The sequence below is a fragment of the Salmo salar genome, chromosome 07 (assembly GCF_965601325.2).
Source record: "Salmo salar chromosome 07, fSalSal1, whole genome shotgun sequence".
NCBI classification, from domain to species: Eukaryota; Metazoa; Chordata; class Actinopteri; order Salmoniformes; family Salmonidae; genus Salmo; species Salmo salar.
This window is the reverse complement of record NC_138297.1, coordinates 57,256,862-57,268,986: the sequence shown is the minus strand read 5'-3', so window position 1 is coordinate 57,268,986 and position 12,125 is coordinate 57,256,862. Positions and strand designations below refer to the sequence as shown.

At 41.8% G+C, this 12,125-nt stretch overlaps 1 long non-coding RNA gene across 2 annotated transcripts; it reads right to left on the bottom strand.

Moving 5' to 3' along the window:
- Positions 1-875: 875 nt before the first annotated feature.
- LOC106609648 (uncharacterized) lies at positions 876-11,109 on the bottom strand. 2 transcript variants are annotated; one of them, XR_001329732.3, is made up of 3 exons: positions 11,015-11,109; positions 4,709-4,799; positions 876-1,075 (listed from the first exon to the last, which is right to left on the bottom strand). It is a non-coding gene; the product is annotated as an uncharacterized LOC106609648 (long non-coding RNA). The 2 variants fall into 2 exon arrangements; XR_001329731.2 differs by having other exon boundaries at positions 4,709-4,796.
- Positions 11,110-12,125: the final 1,016 nt, after the last annotated feature.

Genomic DNA, 12,125 nt, shown 5'->3' with positions numbered 1-12,125 from the left:
TGTGTACAACCCAAGGTTAATAAAACAGTCACGCTGCGGGCACGGAAATGGTTAAACATTCTTGGTGCGTAAATGTTCGCTGGGCTCACCAAAGGCGTCGGCTAAACTTTTCGGCCTGAGGAAGAATTCTAAACATAGATCGACCATATCTCAATGACACACAACATTGTATTTGGTTCTATCAACGTGAGTTTGTGCTTTCTTGTGTCCCTAGGTGTAGAGAAACATTAATATTTTACCCGCGTAAAAGGGTACCATACACCTATCCAAAGCGCACAGAGCTCCCTCATGCGTCTCAACGTGGGGTCATATAGCCTTCATTCTAGCGCATTTCTACACACTGAAGTATGACAGGAATCAATTTACCCTCACTTGGAAGGACTTCAAATTGAATATGCGATTCGATAAATATTAGCACAAAAGCACATTTAATGGTTTCCATTGTAGCCAACATCAGGCAGCGTTGAGCCCCAAATAAGGCTTATTTAGGAAGTAGCCTATCAATTTGTGTAAACAAAACTGTGCGTCTGAGACCACATCACTGTATAGTTCAAATGCCAGTATGACTGAATCATTTGATCTGATTTGTGTACCCTACATTTGCTATATAACATATTGACCCTATATATTGCTGATGTATTATGAAGTTATTGTAATTCTTTGTAATATTATACTTGATTTACTGTATGCTTCTCTGTAGCCTACAGACAACCAATTTGGGATGGAGAGGGCAGGCAACATGAGTTTGCTTGTGGATGGTTTTGTGAAATGATTAGCAAAATAAAAATAAAACAACTTGTAAATGTGTTCCTTGTCAAAGTCGATAAAAAACTATTTCAAATTCCCGAGTTTAAGGACCAGACATCGAATTGGGTTTAGAATATTTATTGAGGAAATGGAATGGATGTGAGAATGGACGGGATGAAGCCAAGGGCTGCAGGTGAAAGATCCAGGGGATGGACTCCGTAGAGTTTGGCTTGGAGTCTCAGGTAGACATCATCATCAGGCCATGGTAGATTGGCATCACCACAGCAGCCTATCCCCGCAGGAGATCTTTGGAAGAACGTAAGAGATCCTATATAGAAGGTGGAGAAGGTGAGGGATGCAACACTTGATAAGGCTAGTAAGGCAATGTGGTGCAACAGACATGCACTGCAGAACAAAGAGGCAGAATATTAGTTTGGTCAGGTTTAAAGAGAAACGTAACCATTTTTCAACTTCATATTCATCATTTCCAGCATCACACCAATATCAACGTGTGAAAATGGTGTGTTTATGTTTTGTGGAGGAAGATAAGTGCTTCCAAATACATCATCAATGTGCATCGTGTGATTTTGACCAATTGTGAGTAGATATTGCCTACTAATTGTCGACTAATTGGTTGATTCTGTCATAGAGAAAGATAATTGTTTCCAATCTTTTTTTCGACAAAACATAGAAACCTGCCATTTTTACATATGTTGATGTTGCAGTGTTGCGAACAGGCGTGGAGGCTGATTGGCAACGAGTAGAAGCTGGTGCTTGTTGAGTTACAAGGGAGCTGCGTTCAAGTCTGGTCCTCTCTCCTGAAATCTTGTTCATTCTTAACACCATTACGTGTATGAACGTGGTATGAATCTGGATTGCTACAACCCAAGTTGTTATAATAGTAGAAACACACACTCTTCATGCCACACATAAGCTTGAAAAGACTTTCCACATAATATTCATATCATCATCATCACTTCAGGCACAAAGGTACTTCATCCATCATATTCAAACAGGCAATTATATCTTACACTAAACTAATGTGTCAGAAAAGGTTTTGAACCAACATTGCATTGCATTCGCATCATCGACAGACGCAAGCTGTTAACAATGAAAGAATCACCCCCATTGTAGAACACATTATACAACTGCTGGGCAGTGTGTCAGCTTTTACCCAATGAGCCAAAAGGCAAATTCTTAATTTATTACAGTACAACAATATCAATAATGACTGAGAAAGAGAAAGCGAGTGAATGAGCACACCTTTTGGTTGTGACAGAAAGCAACCTTGTGAGTCATATCCTGTTTGCTTGACATGTTTTCCACATTTCAGTTCATAATCATTTGGTTGGTGTCTATTGCTGGGACAGTGAAGGTTGAACCCATGTGTTCTGATCCATTAACATCACCCTCAGAATCATCAGGTGTTCTGAAACTGTTGATGTAACAGAGTTCATACTGGGTGTTCAATTCTGCTACAGGAAAACTAGGCAGGTAGCCTAGTGGTTAAGTGCATTGGGCCAGTAACTGAAAGGTTGCGGGTTCGAATGCCCGAGCTGATTAGGTGAAAAATCTGTTGATGTGCCCTTGAGCAAGGCACTTAACCCTAGTTGTTCTGTATAAGAGTGTCTGCTAAATGATTAACATGTAAAGATTACTGTGCTTGGTCAAGTGTAGTTTCTACTTTTGAGCAGATCCTTATAGGCCCTGGTGAAAAGTGCACAACAAAGGGCCCTTTGGGATGGGGATATGGTGTATAGGTCCCAGTTAAAATGAGAGATGGTTGTTGCTGCTGCAGTTACAGATCAGCTGGAGAAAATAGATTTAATCTGAGCCAGCGTGAGTCATGCTTTTTCATCAGCTAAACTAAATGAAGATGAGATAAACTTGTATTAGTCCTTATGAGATGGAAGTGTGTCTTCTGCTTTTTTATCCAACCCCTCCGATATACACACACAGATGCACGATCACACATTGGGTTGGAGAGGCACCTGAGATATTGATGCCAGCAACCCTCAGGCTCCCTCCCACATGATTTCCCCCTCTGTCAGCACTGGGATGGAAACCATTCACATTGTCATACATAAATGAAATCAGTCACATTGTCATACATAAATGAAAAAAAGGATTTCAGTCAAGATTTTTGGATATAGGCTAGGGATACTCTCAAAGGTGGAGGCTGGTGAGGGGAGGACAACTCATAACAATGTCCGTAATGGAGTGAATGGAATGGAATCAAACACATGGTTTTTCAGTACAAACTGTTCCGCAACATAGCAAACATTCAAGCGAACAGAACGCACCTCAGGGCCTTGGTGATGTTAAGACTAATGGGAGTGGCTCCTTTGAATAATTAATGCAAAGCATCATGGGTATATCATTTAAAATGGGTGTTACAACACAGAGAATGATAGAGGCTTCTTGTGGCCAAAATGCCGTATCAGCATGAGCAGCACCATTGAGGGCTTCCAACATTTTAATGCAGTCAACTGGGTGGGACTTCCAACATCACTGGCTGATATCTTCTGGTGACCCTGTTGGAGTCATGTCCAACAGGGTCATCAGGAGGGATCAGCCACTTGTGAAGAAACTGACTACTTCAAAATGGAGATAGCCTCAATGGCGCTGCCCATGCTGTCACAGACACTATAATTGCAACGAAGAGTCCTCTAGCTCTATGCGCTACCATGACTGTAAACACTAGTCATGAGTGTTTTATAAAGCTATTATGTATTGAAATATAAGTTATGCCATGCAAGACATATTGACATTGGGCAATTTCGACAAGAACATTTTAATATTACTAATATAAGAAATTGTTAGCTGTGATTGTCTGGTCATAAATCTGCTATCTAGATTTGAAAATGTGTACATTGTCGTTTGTAGCAATTAATGTACTCCAGCAATGATATCAATTTGAAATGTAAAATGTAATTTCCGATTGAGCCGAGAAATGGAGCATTCACCGTGAATGCACGCTCCGCTAACGCAAAAACATTGCCTTTACATTTTGATCGCGTTGTAGGGCTGAACTTAAGCGATACCGATTCAATCGAGTCCCAAGTTGAATAAAACTCTTCAGGTCCATACTTCCTAACGCTAGAAAAAGTTTCACCTATGGCTGGATTCAATCTGTATCGCGTGTTATAGCGCAATTTAAATTTAAAGGCAATGTTGTGAATTAGTGGAGACTGCATTCACGTTAAACGCTGCATATGTTGGCTCAATCGTAAATTACCTTTACATTTTTACGCAGACCTTCCACAATACTTTCACGATACGGATTGAATCAAGCCCTTAAACTTTTTCTCCATCTCAAAACCCGCATCAGCCAATTACTATCGTCCACATTGTTGCACGTGATAAAACACTACATGTTAGCTTTTGCCATCAGATAACCAAGCAAACTAGTGGTGAGTATACCGCTAGCTAGACCATAGACTGATGGTTAAATACTGTATATTTTGATAATCATAGCTGATATTACCTAGATAGCAGCAACTTCAATACATTTGATAACCCAATTGTGAAACGTCATTTATGTAGTAAACTGACATTATTTGTTGCTTATTTTCTACTACATTTAGCAGACACTCTTATTCAGAGCAATTAGGATTAAGTTCCTTGCTCAAGAGTACAACAGATTTTTTACCTAGTCAGCATGGGGATTTGAACCAGCAACCTTTTGATTACTGGAGAAACACTCTTAACTGCTAGGCTACCTGCCACCCCATACAAAGTCCAGGGCATAACCTAGCCTCGTGGAACCAGCCTGACTGCTGTGTTCACCATTCTATTTGGTATGGGCTTGTCTGCCCATACCATAACCATGGGGTCGTGTGGGCGAGCGGTTTGCTGAGGCATTTAATTTCACATTTTATGACATGAACTAGAAAGGTGAACGCAGAGATCAGGTTGGTTCCACAAGGTGTGTGTGTGTTCGTGTGTGACCAAGCAGTACCTTTAATGAGGGGCCAAGAGCTGGTCTATGCTGCTATGGCCATCATTGGGGATCTGGCAAAGATCTCACCTCCAGCTTCGCCTCTTGCCTGCTAACCAACAGTTGTCGATATGGAGAACAGAATTAAGTAGTTATACTTCAAATTTCAACATATACTGAACAAAAATATAAACTCAACATGCAACAATTTCAAAGATTTTACTGAGTTACAGTTCATAAAAAGAAAATCAGTCAATTTAAATAAAATCATTAGGCCCTAATCTGAGGATTTCACATGACTGGGAATACAGATATGCATCTATTGGTCACAGATACCTTAACAAAAGGTGATGGCAATGGAAAAATGGCACAACAATGGGCCTCAGGACAATGGGCCTCAGGCTGTCACAATATCTCTGTGCATACAAATTGCCATTGATAAAATGCAATTGTGTTCGTTGTCCATAGCTTGTCTGCCCATACCATAACCATGGGGTCGTGTGGGCGAGCGGTTTGCTGATGTCAAAGTTGTCAACAGAGTGCCCCATGGAGGCAGTGGTGCCACCATGGGGCACTCTATTCACAACGTTGACATCATCAAACTGCTTGCCCACACAACACTATACACACAGTCTTTCATCTGCCCAGTACAGTTGAAACCGGGATTCATCTGTGAAGAGCAAAATTCTCGATCATGCCAGTGGCCATCGAAGGTGAACATTTGTCTACTGAAGTCGGTTACAACGCCGAACTGCAGTCAGGTCAAGACCCTGGTGAGGACGCAGATGAACTTCCCTGAGAAGGTTTCTGACAGTTTCTGCAGCAATTCTTCGGTTTTGCAAACCCACAGTTTCATCAGCTGTCCGGGTCTCAGACGATCCCGCAGTTGAAGAAGCCGGATGTGGAGATCCTGGGCTGGAGTGGTTACACATAGTCTGAGGTTGTGAGGCCGGTTGGACCTACTGCCAAATTCTCAAATGACTTTGGAGGCAGCTTATGGTAGAGAAATGAACATTCAATTCTCTGGCAACAGCTGTGGTGGACATTCCTGCAGTCAGCAGACCAATTAAACTCTCCCTCAAAACTTGAGACTGTGTGGCATTGTGTTGTGTGACAAAACTGAACATTTTAGTGGCCTTTTATTTCCCCCAGCACAAGGTGCATCTGTGTAATGATCATGCTGTTTAATGAACTTCTTGATATGCCACACCTGTCAGGTGGATGGATTATCTTGGCAAAGGATAAAGGCTCACTAACAGGGATGTAAACAAATTTATGCACAAAATTTGAGAGGAATAAGGTTTTTGTGCCTATTGAAAATGTCTGGGATTTTTTATTTCAGCTCATGAAACATGGGACCAAAACTTTACATGTTGCATTTATATTTTTGTTGAATGTAGTATATGTTCGTGTGCCAGATATCACCTATCCTCACTGCCATTGGTTATAGAACAGTGACTGTGTGTAATTGTTCACAGATGCATGAGAAGCAGAGAGACCTGACACTCAACACATCCAAATGTCCAGCAATAACGCCACCATTTTCAGTCAATGTGTCACTGATAAGCTCTGCCTCAACTCTGCCCATTTCTACAGATGGACTGGAGATGCTTTTGCCAGACGGCGTCATCAGTCGTTTGGTGGGGAGACCATAATTGGGTAGGTTTATTCTGACCTGTTCAATCTTCAACATAATACCTGTTTGTGTGTCAGATATTACCTATCCTAACTGCCATTGGTAATAGAACAGTGACTTTGTGTGTATGTGTTCACAGAAACATGTATGTAGCCAACAGATGGAGACTTGCTAGATGATAAAGTCCAGAATGACAGACGGAATTAAGACTTGTCAAGGTTGTGCGCTACTGGTGGAGAAGTCAGGTGCAGGAGAGCAGAGAGTTGTGAACAGGTGCACACTTTATTTAAGCAGAGGCAATAAAACAGACCAACGCCACTGCGTCAAAACTTCCAGACAAAGGCAAAAAGTGCAAGGTGTGAAAGTCACAAAAATAAGCAAATGTTTAACAATTAAACATCATTCGTGAAATACCACGGAATACAGGGGAAAAACCAGCCTGGCGTGTAACACAAAACACGTAACAAAAACAATTTCACACAAAGACATGGGGGGGAAAAAATCTGAGGAATAAATACATGCAGTGTGATTAGGGAATGTAAACCAGGTGTGCAGGGAACAAGACAAAACAAATGGAACAATGAAAAAATGAGCGGCGATGGCTAGAAAGCCGAAAGGAGAGGAGAAAGGAGAGGAGCCAACTTCGGCGGAAGTCGTGACAATACTGATTAATCTGAATGGCGAGAGACCTGGTACTTGGTATTAACATTTTACTAGACAACTTTTACTGGTATTGTCTTTTTTTATTATTGAATTTAATGGTATCAGTCAATAAATGGAGAGAGAAACCCTGTGTATTCTGCACCAGGATCAGAGAACTCCTGTTGCATACGGGACACCACACAGGAAGGTATGACCACTCTGACATGTTTGCCAAGGAAGCCTCATTTACTACCAGACAAAATGCCGATAAGCACAGTATCTGTATCAGCATGGAATGACAATGAAAGATGAGAGGTGCACATTGTTATGTTAGCAGAACACTGCTTCTATGGTATTATGTTAAGGGTTGTTTATTCTACATGGACCTGTAGCTACATTTCAAAGTTATCAAAATACTTAGTTAGAATATCTGAATATCTGTGTATTTATTATTTTTCTATAATTGTTATACTTTTCTCTCTGCATTGTTGGGAAAGTAAGCATTTCACTAGTCTGAACCTGTTGTTTACGAAGCATGTGACAAATAATATTTTAACATAAATTCAGCAATTGCATTCTTCTCATATTAATCTGTAGGCTAATGAACAATTCAAAGCTTCTTCCGGCATCTCACCATACATCTGCCTGTAGTCATTGAACTCAACCTGCAGGAGGTTTGTTTGTTGTGATTGAGTGGGGAGAAACAGCTGTGGGCAAGGTTCTGACAGATGGGTGTGTCTTGGTCTTGGCACCCAAGAAACACCACACATCAAACCACAACCCCAAGCCAACTCACATTTGTCTTCCATCATGGCCGACAGCATTTCATATGGAGCAGGCCAAAAAAACGAGGCGAAATCAGTGGGTGCAAATCCCCTGTAAAAATAGGTCAACATTTTCACTTTTCCTTTTGTTCCAGTTGGTCTGTTTCAAGGGTAGTGTGCCAATATTGCATGATGCATCCTTGACAGGATACTAGCTACTAACTTTAGACTAAATTCAAAAGGCACGTTTTCGCATATGAGAAAATCCCACGTTTTTGCTTATCAGTTTTACACACATCAATGCGCATTTACAGATAAAGGAGGTCTATACAACATTTAAGTTTATCATACAGCGTAAAATAAACCTTGTGGTCTTGTCCAATAGCTGTCATGTACCTCTATTAGTATTGTACTACTCAGTTGGTTAATTAGGAATCCACAGGGTACAGTAACCGTGGGTTCGAGTCTCCCTTGTTTCAAGCTTCTTTGTTAAGGAAAAAACTGCAGGAGGTCGGTGTCCCAGGGCCCCAAATGCGGTAGATCCGGCCCTGTGCTTGACTGCAATTTGACCCCAAAAAATATTATTGCTCTTATCCATAATAATCTCATCAGGTAGTAGGCTATACCCACACTGTATCTGCTAGAGAAATGGTTCCCAAACGTTTTATAGTCCCATACCCCTTCAAACATCCAACCTCCAGCTGCGTACTCCCTCTAGCACCAGGGTCAGCGCACTCTCAAATGTTGTTTTTTGCCATCATTGTAAGCCTTCCACACACTATACGATACATTTATTAAACATAAGAATGAGTGTGAGTTTGTCACAACCCGGCTCGAAGGAAGTGACAAAGAGTTCTTATAGGACCAGGGCACAAAATAATAATCAATAATTTTGCTCTTTATTTAACCATCTTACACATAAAACCTTATTTGTTCATCGAAAATTGTGAATAGCTCACCACAGGTTAATGAGAAGGGTGTGCTTGGAAGGACTGCAATGTTGGGTTGTATTGGAGAGAGTCTCCGTCTTAAATAATTTTCCACACACAGTCTGTGCCTGTATTTAGTTATGCTAGTGAGGGCTGGGAATCCACTCTCACATAGGTACGTGGTTGCAAAGGGCATCAGTGTCTTAACAGCTTGATTTGCCAAGGCAGGATACTGAGCGAAGTCCAATCCAGAAATATGCCAGTGGCCTCTGATTCTGGAGGCAGGGCACGAAAGGGATAATGAACCCAGGTGTTTGTGTCATCCGTTTCAGGAAAGTACCTGCGTAATTGCGCACCCAACTCACTCAGGTGCTTCACTATATCCCTTTTGACATTGTCCGTAAGCTTGAGTTAATTTGCACACAAAAAAAAAAAAATCATACAATGATGGAAAGACCTGTGTTGTCCTTGTTAATGCAGACAGAGAAGAGCTTCAACGTCTTAATCATAGCCTCAATGTTGTCCCGCACATTGTATATAGTTGCGGAGAGTCCCTGTAATCCTAGATTCAGATCATGCAGGCGAGAAAAACATCTCCCAGATGGGCCAGTCGTGTGAGAAACTCGTCATCCTGCAAGCGGTCAGACAAGTGAAAATGATGGTCAGTAAAGAAAACTTTCAGCTCGTCTCACAATTTAAAAAAAACAAAGTATCAACACTTTGCCCCTTGATAACCAGCGCACTTCTGTATGTTGTAAAAGCGTTACATGGTCGCTGCCCAAATCATTGCATAGTGCAGAAAATACACGAGAGTTCAGGGGCCTTGCTTTAACAAAGTTAACCATTTTCACTGCAGTGTCCAAAACTTATTTCAAGCTGTCAGGCATTCCCTTGGCAGCAAGAGCCTCTCGGTGGATGCTGCAGTGTACCCAAGTTGGGTCGGGACCAACTACTTGCATGTGCGTTACCACTCCACTGTCTCCCTGTCATGGCTTTTGTGCCATCAGTACAGATACCAACACATCTTGACCACCAAAAACACATCTTGACCACCAAAGTCCATTTGATGTCACAAAGCTGTCCAGTACTTTAAAAATGTCCTATCCTGTTGTCCTGATTTCCAGTGGTTTGCAGAAGAGGATGTCTTCCTCAATTGACCCCCCATAAACGTAACGGACATATACCAGGAGCTGTGCCAGGCCCTCCACATCTGTTGACTCATCCAGATGTAACGCATAGAATTCACTGGCTTGTATGCGAAGCAGTAATTGTTTCAAAACATCTCCTGCCATGTTACTGTCACATTGTCTGTATAGTTATTTTGGCCTTTTCCCCCAGCATTGTCCCAGCCATATCCATGGCACCAGGAAGAATTAAGTCCTCCACAATAGTATGGGGCTTGCCTGTCCTAGCCACTCGGTAGCTCACCATATAAGACGCTTCTAGCCCCTTCTTATTAATGGTATCTGTTGCTTTTATACACGTCTTACTATTCGAAAGTCGTCTTTATTCTCGCTCAAAAAACTATTGTGGTTTATTTTTCAAATTGGCATGTTTGTTTCTAAATGTCTGCGCAAGAGTGAAGGTTTCATTGAGTTGTGAGATAGTACATTTGCACATAAAACACACTGTAGCTGAGGAAAGGCACTACTCCCAATATAAGTGAAGCCCAAATCAATGTAGTCCTCATTATAATTGAGCCTCTTCAATTGTCCAACGTCCCTGTCTATTGTTTGGTGCTTTCCCGGGTAAGGGGGCAGTAGCTCTTCGGCTGCATCAGATTCACAACTGTCAGTGAGCTTGGCTAACAAACAAATGCAGAATAACTGATGCTAGCATTGGATGTGCGACTTGTGTCTTCGAAAGGGGCAGTACTGCTGGTTGTAGCAGTACTACCAGTAGAGCTGGAATGTGTCTCAATGGATGCGGGCCTTACTAAATTGACTGTTTGAAATGTGAATCATATTTTTATTTGGCATATGCCGACGGCATTGCGCGTACCCCTGGGATACTGTGCTAGAGCATACGTGCCAAGACCAGAGTGGGCACATTTGCAATATAACCCCATTTTTGTCATGATAAAACCATCAGTAGAGTTGATGAGTTTAAATGTGATGTTTTATTCAGTACTGTCACCTGTGCTCCCTCTCCGGCCTCTAGGTCACCAGGCTGCTCTTTATGCCGCACACCTACATCGTTGTCAGCAAATTAGCTAAAGTAACGTCATAGTCAACATAACTAATAGAAATAACGCGTTAGTAAAGCCGCTACAATCATGCAGTAAAGTTAGTGTACAGTCAGTAAGCAGTTTAGCACTTACACCGGCGGGTGTAAATTGTTAAAACCAAAGGCTTACCTTGACTTGGAAGCATTCCAGTGTTTTGGATAGTCATAGCCAGCTAGCTAACATAGCATCCCTCTATGTGCATTTGCTAGCTAAGTAAATACAACTGAAAGTGGGAGAAATGTCACACCCTGATCTGTTTCACCTGTCTTTGTGATTGTCTCCACCCTCCTCCAGGTGTCGCCCATCTTCCCCATTATTCCCTGTGTGTTTATACCTGTGTTCTCTGTCTGTTGCCAGTTCATCTTGTTTGTTTAAGTCAACCAGCGTTTTGTGTCTCAGCTTCTGCTGTTTCCAGTCTCTCTTTTCTTGCCCTCCTGGTTTTGACCCTTGCCTGTCCTGACTCTGAGCCCACCTGCCTGACCACTCTGCCTGCCCCTGACCCCGCCTGCCGACCTGTACCTTTGCCCCCCTCTGGATTACAGACCTCTGTCTTACCCTGAGCCATCCTGCCTCACCCTACCATTGCCCCACCTCTGGTTCACTGACCCCTACCTGCCTTGACCTGTCTATTGCCTGCCCCTGGTGGAATATTAAACGATTGTTTATTCGACGTGATCTGCATCTGGGTCGTACCTCCATACCTGATAGATTTTGTAATCTATCTGTAATCTCGCTTCTCCTTCATTTTGGAAGATAATAATTTGTTCAAAACTGTTCAACTATTGTCTTTTTCTTTGAGTCAACTGCCCACCACATGTTATACACTGCAGTGCTAGCTAGCTGTAGCTTATGCTTTCAGTATTAAATTCATTATCTGATCCTTTGATTGGGTGGACAAAATGTTAGTTCTTGCTGCAGAAGCTCTGATAGGTTGGAGGATGACCTCTGGAAGTTGTCATAATTACTGTGTAAGTCTATGGTGAGAACCATGAGCCTCCTAGGTTTTGTATTGAATTAAATGTACCCAGAGGAAGGAAGCTAGCTGTCCTCTGGCTACACCATGGTGCTACCCTACAGAGTGCTGTTGAGGCTACTCTAGACCTTCATTGCAAAACAGTGTTTTAATCAATTATTTGGTGACGTGAATATATTTATTATAGTTTTATCTAAAAAGCATAAAATTTTAAATGTTTTACAACTTATTTTTATGAAATTCACTGAGGAGGATGGTCCTCCCCTT